This window comes from Sinocyclocheilus anshuiensis, unplaced genomic scaffold (genome assembly GCF_001515605.1).
Source record: "Sinocyclocheilus anshuiensis isolate Anshui unplaced genomic scaffold, SAMN03320099.WGS_v1.1 scaffold1661, whole genome shotgun sequence".
NCBI classification, from domain to species: Eukaryota; Metazoa; Chordata; class Actinopteri; order Cypriniformes; family Cyprinidae; genus Sinocyclocheilus; species Sinocyclocheilus anshuiensis.
The window spans coordinates 409,429-415,909 of record NW_015540517.1 but is presented as its reverse complement, the minus strand read 5'-3'; the positions used below and the strand labels follow the sequence as shown (position 1 = coordinate 415,909).

General features: G+C 39.1%; 1 pseudogene; it reads right to left on the bottom strand.

Annotated features, from left to right (window-relative positions):
- Positions 1 to 991, bottom strand: part of LOC107687340 (disabled homolog 1-like) — a 214,045-nt pseudogene extending 213,054 nt beyond the window's left edge.
- Positions 992 to 6,481: the final 5,490 nt, after the last annotated feature.

Here is a 6,481-nt window from a genome sequence, read left to right as displayed (position 1 = left end):
CCCCCCCTCTCACACACACACACACACACACACACACACACACACACACACACACACACACACTCACTCCTTCACACACACACTCACTCCTTCACGCACGCACACACACACACACGAGCAGTGCGATTAATGCGGGCTTCTGCTGCCGCGGATCCCCTGCGGACCGATCAACCTGCCTGAACCACACAAACAAAATCTACACGTTTTTTTCACGTTTATATGAAAAGCTCACGTTACCGTGCATTGAATTGGTACTCGTGCATTTTAACACTAAAATGCCGAACACCTCTTTCCACTGCAGTTTCTAATGAGTGTGCGCATATAGCACTAATTGAGTGTATATTAGACCTCTGCTCGGCGGTGAATGGAACAGGTGTTAAATACACAAGGTTGTAGTAAATCTCAGTTGATCAGTCGCACTCAGGCAGGGCAGAACATGGATGTCAATGCAGCAAACGCCGCTCCTCTCCATACGCGCCTGGACGGGTGATCACCGTCAACTGGTGGCAGTTGGTTCGGCTCATTTCCTCGCAACTCAAATGTGTGATAAGTGTTTAATAATATCTCTCCGATTGCTTTAGATGCGTGAATTCAATCAACCGACACAACTCCATCATCGAAGCGCAGGGAGCTGTCCTCACGTTCCACATGGACAAGTTTCACTTCAACAGCACCGACGCCGTTTTTCTTTCCATATGTCATCGCGAACCACATCTTTAAGACAAACCCTCTTACCTTTAAACTGGTGCGTTCAGATCCCATACTTCTCATGATAAAAATCCACGCGCAATCACTCCGTATCCAGTCTCTACCGTCTGTAGAAGAGCCGTACTCCACTTTCCCATGCCGGGGACTGACAGCCACAGACCTGGACTACATCCTTTCTATTGCACACCAAAACTGATGGGATTTTTGCGCTTCTTTTCCCCTTTACCCTGTTCTTTCTCTCCGCTGCTCCAGCTGAAGTTGCCTGGTTACCTCTCTCTAAAAGCGCCGCTTCCGCAGCCAATCACGAGCGCGAGTGCGCGTTAACCCGTCGCGCGCCGAGCTGTCCTGGTTTCTCGGTTTCAGGGGAAAACGCAAGGAGTGGGAGGGGTGAGCGAGAGTTTTCGATGCCAAAAAGCTAAGATGTGCAAAAGAATATAAAGACAGAAAGGGATGCGTTGGGGGATGGATGGATGATGGCACAGAAATGAAGAGCATTTGATTTGCTGAGACTTAACATACACGAACGCTTAATTTGTGCATCGGCAAGAGCGTGTATAACAGGTGCACAGGGGGGCAAGAAAAAACCCTCAAACTGAACTAGATCCGGCGACGTAGGTTTGGATATAAAAGACTATATCGCAATAAGGCAGGCGACAAAACAGATATATTTAAAACAAAGCTCGATTAAAGCAATGACTCATCTCTTAAAATCTTACGACGAAAATGGAACTGCATGGAAGTAAGTCTGATATTAGGCTATAGGGGGAGAAAACATTATTTGAACAAGCTGCTGGCGCAATAAAGAGCTGTTTTTCATTGATGACAAACAATATTAGATATTAGCGAGTTTTGTTTTCTACAATGGATTGTAGGTAAACTCATCCAGCGCTCTTTTTGCTTCATAAAAATCTTTCAATTGTTACATTAAGCATTGTCCATCATTCTTAAAAATAATTGTTCCAAAAGCAGGTTTTTGGAACAATGCCATAGAAGAACCATTTCGGGGTTCTCCAAAGAACCTTTCTGTGAACAGTTCTTAAAATAAAAATTGTTCCCCCAGTGTGAGAACATTTTAATAATCAAAAGAACCCCTTTTTCCACAATAAAGAATAATTTTCCACAAAAATAAGAGCCAGATCCTGTCACCTGTCATAAGTAGGGAAAAAAATAAACAATTCAATAAATAAAATACAACCAAATCTGTTACCGTTATTAATATACACTTATTTATTACATTATTTTCAGTTTATTTTAAAAAGTGTTCAGAAGATTTTGTTCAAAAACAAATTCTTAGAATCAACCCTGATGTATGCATCTGCTCTGCTGACTAATGAAAATGTAGCAGTGGGTTTACCTTTTGGGAATTTATTTAGCTTTCTCACTTGATTTCAAAATGAAACTGTGTATTCATATCCATCAAACTCTCTTTTGGACCTTTAGTGTGCTGGCATTCTAAGTTGTTTAAAGAAAAAGCTGCCCAAATATTGGCTGGAAATTTTCTGATTTTCAGAAGGTTGTTAGGAGCCCCATCCCTATACTTAACCCCAATCAATGCCCATGACTAGATCTTCTATTTATGACAGCTAATAATCTTAAAGCGGCTATACAGTGGCCATCGGAGAGTTGCGAGTTCTATTTTAACCTTCTAAGTCACCTCATCATGCAGAGTATTGATTTTAATTCCATCCTCTTCTCAGTTAGGGGCTGCCAAGTGCACTACGCCCTTTTCACTCTCAATCACTGTAAACGGGACCAGGCAGCATCCGGCTCCGCACCGATTCAAAATATCCATACATGACTACAAAACTCCAAGATGCCACCATGGTCATTCCAAGGCATTAATAACAAACTCTATAAATGTACACAGCACTGTTTCAGAAGAATTTTAACTGCTGTGCAACAATGCAAACTCCGTACCATTACGTCACCAAGCACTGCAGCTCATTGCACCTCATGGTATCAGGTAGCTTTGTAGATATGGGGGTCTGTAATATATAATTTGCAATGCTGGAAATGTAAAAAATAAAGCCTTTTACTTGTTTAAACTGAATTAAACTCAGTGGAAGAACGTATGTGCTTTTCTACTTTCTACTGTAATCCCACCCACTGGTGGTTATTCCTCCTTTACTGTCCACAGCTAAGATGAAAATGCAATACGAATGTAGTGTTATCACTAAAATACATTCTCTCCCAAATCTTTTTCCCCTCTTTCTTGCTCTTTCTATCTTTTTCCTCCATCCACCCAAGCTAAATATTTTATTGTTGACTGCACTATTTTATAATCTTTTATCAAATCTGTTTTAACATTTGCCTTGATTTGAAGTAAATGTCAAAAGCAGATCACAGCAGCCGAGAGGTGTACTCTTGGGTCAAGTATTGCAGGTGAAGGACATCTTGTCTGTTTTCTATCAGAAGAAAATGGTTCTTCAGAGGTCTGAAGATTTCAGTAAAACGTTTGAAAAAAATCACATTCATAATGAGTGTCTTTGTCTTCTCCAGTAAAAGTATTATATTTTATATACTATACAATACTGTTTAAAAGTCTGAGGTTGCTAAGGGTTTTTTATGCTTTTGAAAGAAGGCTGCATTTATAAAAAATATTAATTTCTTGTTTTTCATGATACCGATTTTTCCTCCTCCTAAGTGTCTGGAGCCAACCCAACCTTTGATCTCCAAATTCATATGGAACAGTAAACGAGCTAGAATTAAATCTTCTATTTAAAATTTTATTCCATGGCATTTCGACTAAGAGCTTTGAGGGTCTGGATGGACGAGAATTGTGAAAATCCATAGAGACCTCAATGGTACAAACTAATAGGCTTCAAGATCTTCCAAACAAAGACTTAAAAGGCAAGAAACTTAAAGTTAAATTTGGCACTGTAATTGCTTATTGTCTGGCAGTATGGAAACAATGTTTAAAACGGTACCTAAATTTCATAAACTTTCCCACCTATGGAATAATACTAATATATTGACAGGAAAGAATCTTTTCACATCCCCGCCCCTAAGGGAATTTGCATGCTGGGAAACATATATAGAGGGTTTATATTCATTCCATAATTTACAGACTTTATTTGATATTCTTCTTTTTTTTTTTTAATTATTTGAGATTGAGTTCCAGGGAGCACATCACTACCTTCACACCCAATGGCAGGATGATTTGATTTGGTTTCACAAATGTATTACTCTCTTTTAAAAACAGCGAAAATGTTTGTCAATTGAGGTAGTGTGGGAAAAGGATTTAAAACAGGCTGGACTTCGTCCTGATTGGTTTACGGTGTGGTCAAATATAAGTGAAACATCTCAAAATCGGAGTCACCAATTTATCCATTTTACAACCATCCATAGAACATATGCGATGCCATACAGACAATACAGAATGGGATTAACGTCTGCTCCTAACTGCACTATATGTCAAAAATCTGTAGTTGGTACAATGTATCATATGATTTGGGAATGTTCAGTAATAAATCATCGTTGGACTCAAGTTTGTTGGGATTTAGAAGAACTGATTAAGTGATTGAACCTTGGTGCAATGGACAAAAGGATTCTTTTTTTTTTAGGGGAGAGGGTTCACCACAGCAAATGGTTATTCAATATGCAACATACATACAACATTCTGTTCCAGAATCTCATCACCAGTTTTCCCGCCAGAGTCCATGTCCCGTTTTCAGTTCATTTCACTTCGCTCTCACTCACTTTTCTCATTTCCCCCATTTCTGCTCATCTTTTACAGCATTTTCTCTCTCCGCTATCTCCACTTGTCTTATCATTCACTGGTGGGATGTTTATTTCATTGCCTGTGTTTTTTAATGCGGATGTTTTCAACCAAGATTTTAATCCACCGCACCCCTCCCCCCTTTCCACCATCCAAGCATATAGCAGCCCATCCTCCCATTTTCTTCCCTCCATCCCTCCCTAAATGTATAAGAGATAAGGAATAAAATCAGGCCATCGTATTAAAAGCACCAGAGAAGGTCCTACAGGCTGTGACAGATATACACCAACCAGACCAGCTTCAAGAAAACAGCTTAAGCTCAGAAAGGCAATAAAGGAATCAATATAAGCACAATCCTAAAATTCGATCAGCCAGGCAATGCACATCACTTCATGCGATACTAGCCTGTCAACTCTCCTTCAGCTAAACAACTTGGCAGGCATAAACAAACAGGATTTGTTTTCAAGGTTAATGATCTTATTTGGCACCCTCACACTGAACATTTCAAGACAAATATGGTTGTTGCTCCAGAAGACTCAACTTGAGCTCTTAGTCTAATAGCGTACTCTTGAAAAAATCCAGTTTTGGTTGGATGGCATGTCAATGAGCACATTCCGACGCATGCATCTTTAGCGGCGCATTCCCATCAGGCGTGATATGAGAGGGACGAGCATCTTAACCTTCCCGCTCCCCTCCTCTGTGCTTTATTACAGCGAAACGCACCAAAGGACACGTATCGATCTGGCATCTAGAGGTGAATTTTTTCAGTAGGCCCATTCATTTCTCAGCAAAGGGGATTATTTTACCCCTGACCAGCTAGTGGCTTGTTTAAAAGCGCGTGTATGCGTGCACGAGCTAACCTTCCTGTGCTGGAAAGCTCATTTGTCATAGTAAATCAGTCTGTGAAGGCGTGGAGAGCTTTGAACAGTGGTCAAGGAGGAGTTTTGAGGCTTCTCTATGATGGATGGATGAATTGAACGATGGGATGCAGGATGGCACATACTTCCACACACCTACGCTTCACTTTTTATGCCACTCTTGGTCTGTTTTTAGCTCTGGCTGGGATGCTGAAGGTTACATGTGTTATGCATTGATCAGTTATGATGTCTGGACTACTTTTCACTTGTTTCCAGGCTGTATGTGTGCAGGGTGGCGGAACTATAGGCATGATATAATGGAGAGGCGGTTGACAGCTAAGGGGCTCTCTGCCTTACTGAAGAGAGATGAAAGAGAGGACAAACCTATCAGCAACTCCCAGCACAGGAGTACAACGCTGGACACACACACACACACACACACACACTGAAAAGTGTCAGTGATACATGGGTCAATGGCATAAAATTGTCTATGTGGTAGCTAAGGAAAAGGAAAAGACTCTTTTTAAAATCTAGTCTACAATGTGCCAAGTTCTTAGAAATGTATTTCACAAAACTTTTATTAAACTTTTTTCAAGACAAGTTTAAAATCAATTTATGAAAAAAAAAATGTCATGTAGTGTCACCATCAAGTGAAATTGTCCTTACATTTTGAATACATGCAAGTGTACACATCTTAAAGTTTTTCAAGTACATTTGGTATGTTTTTTTTTTTTTTTAAGATATCAGAAGCTATACATTTTATTTTGAAAATATCATTATGTTTTGGGGGAGTCAGATCAAGTGCAATTTACAATGTAAACCAAACTTGCCTTATCACAAAAAATGTTTTTGCAACAATTTATAATAACATGTATTATAATTTATAACAAATATAATAAAATAATTATATTTAATTATGACTATAGTAAGAAATAACAATATAAAATAAAAAATAAAAATATATAATATAAAATTAAAAATTTCAATTGTTTTAATAAGGTTTGTTCTTCATTATGAGAGTTGTTGACATTGTGTCCCATTTAAAATACATTATAATTGTTAAAATAAAATATCTATCTATCTATCTATCTGAACAGCAGTGTATTTTTTTCAGCAATGAAAAACACACATCATATAAGAGGTATGTGTGTGTGTGTGTGTGTGTGTGTGTGTGTGTGTGTGTGTGTGTGTGTGTGTC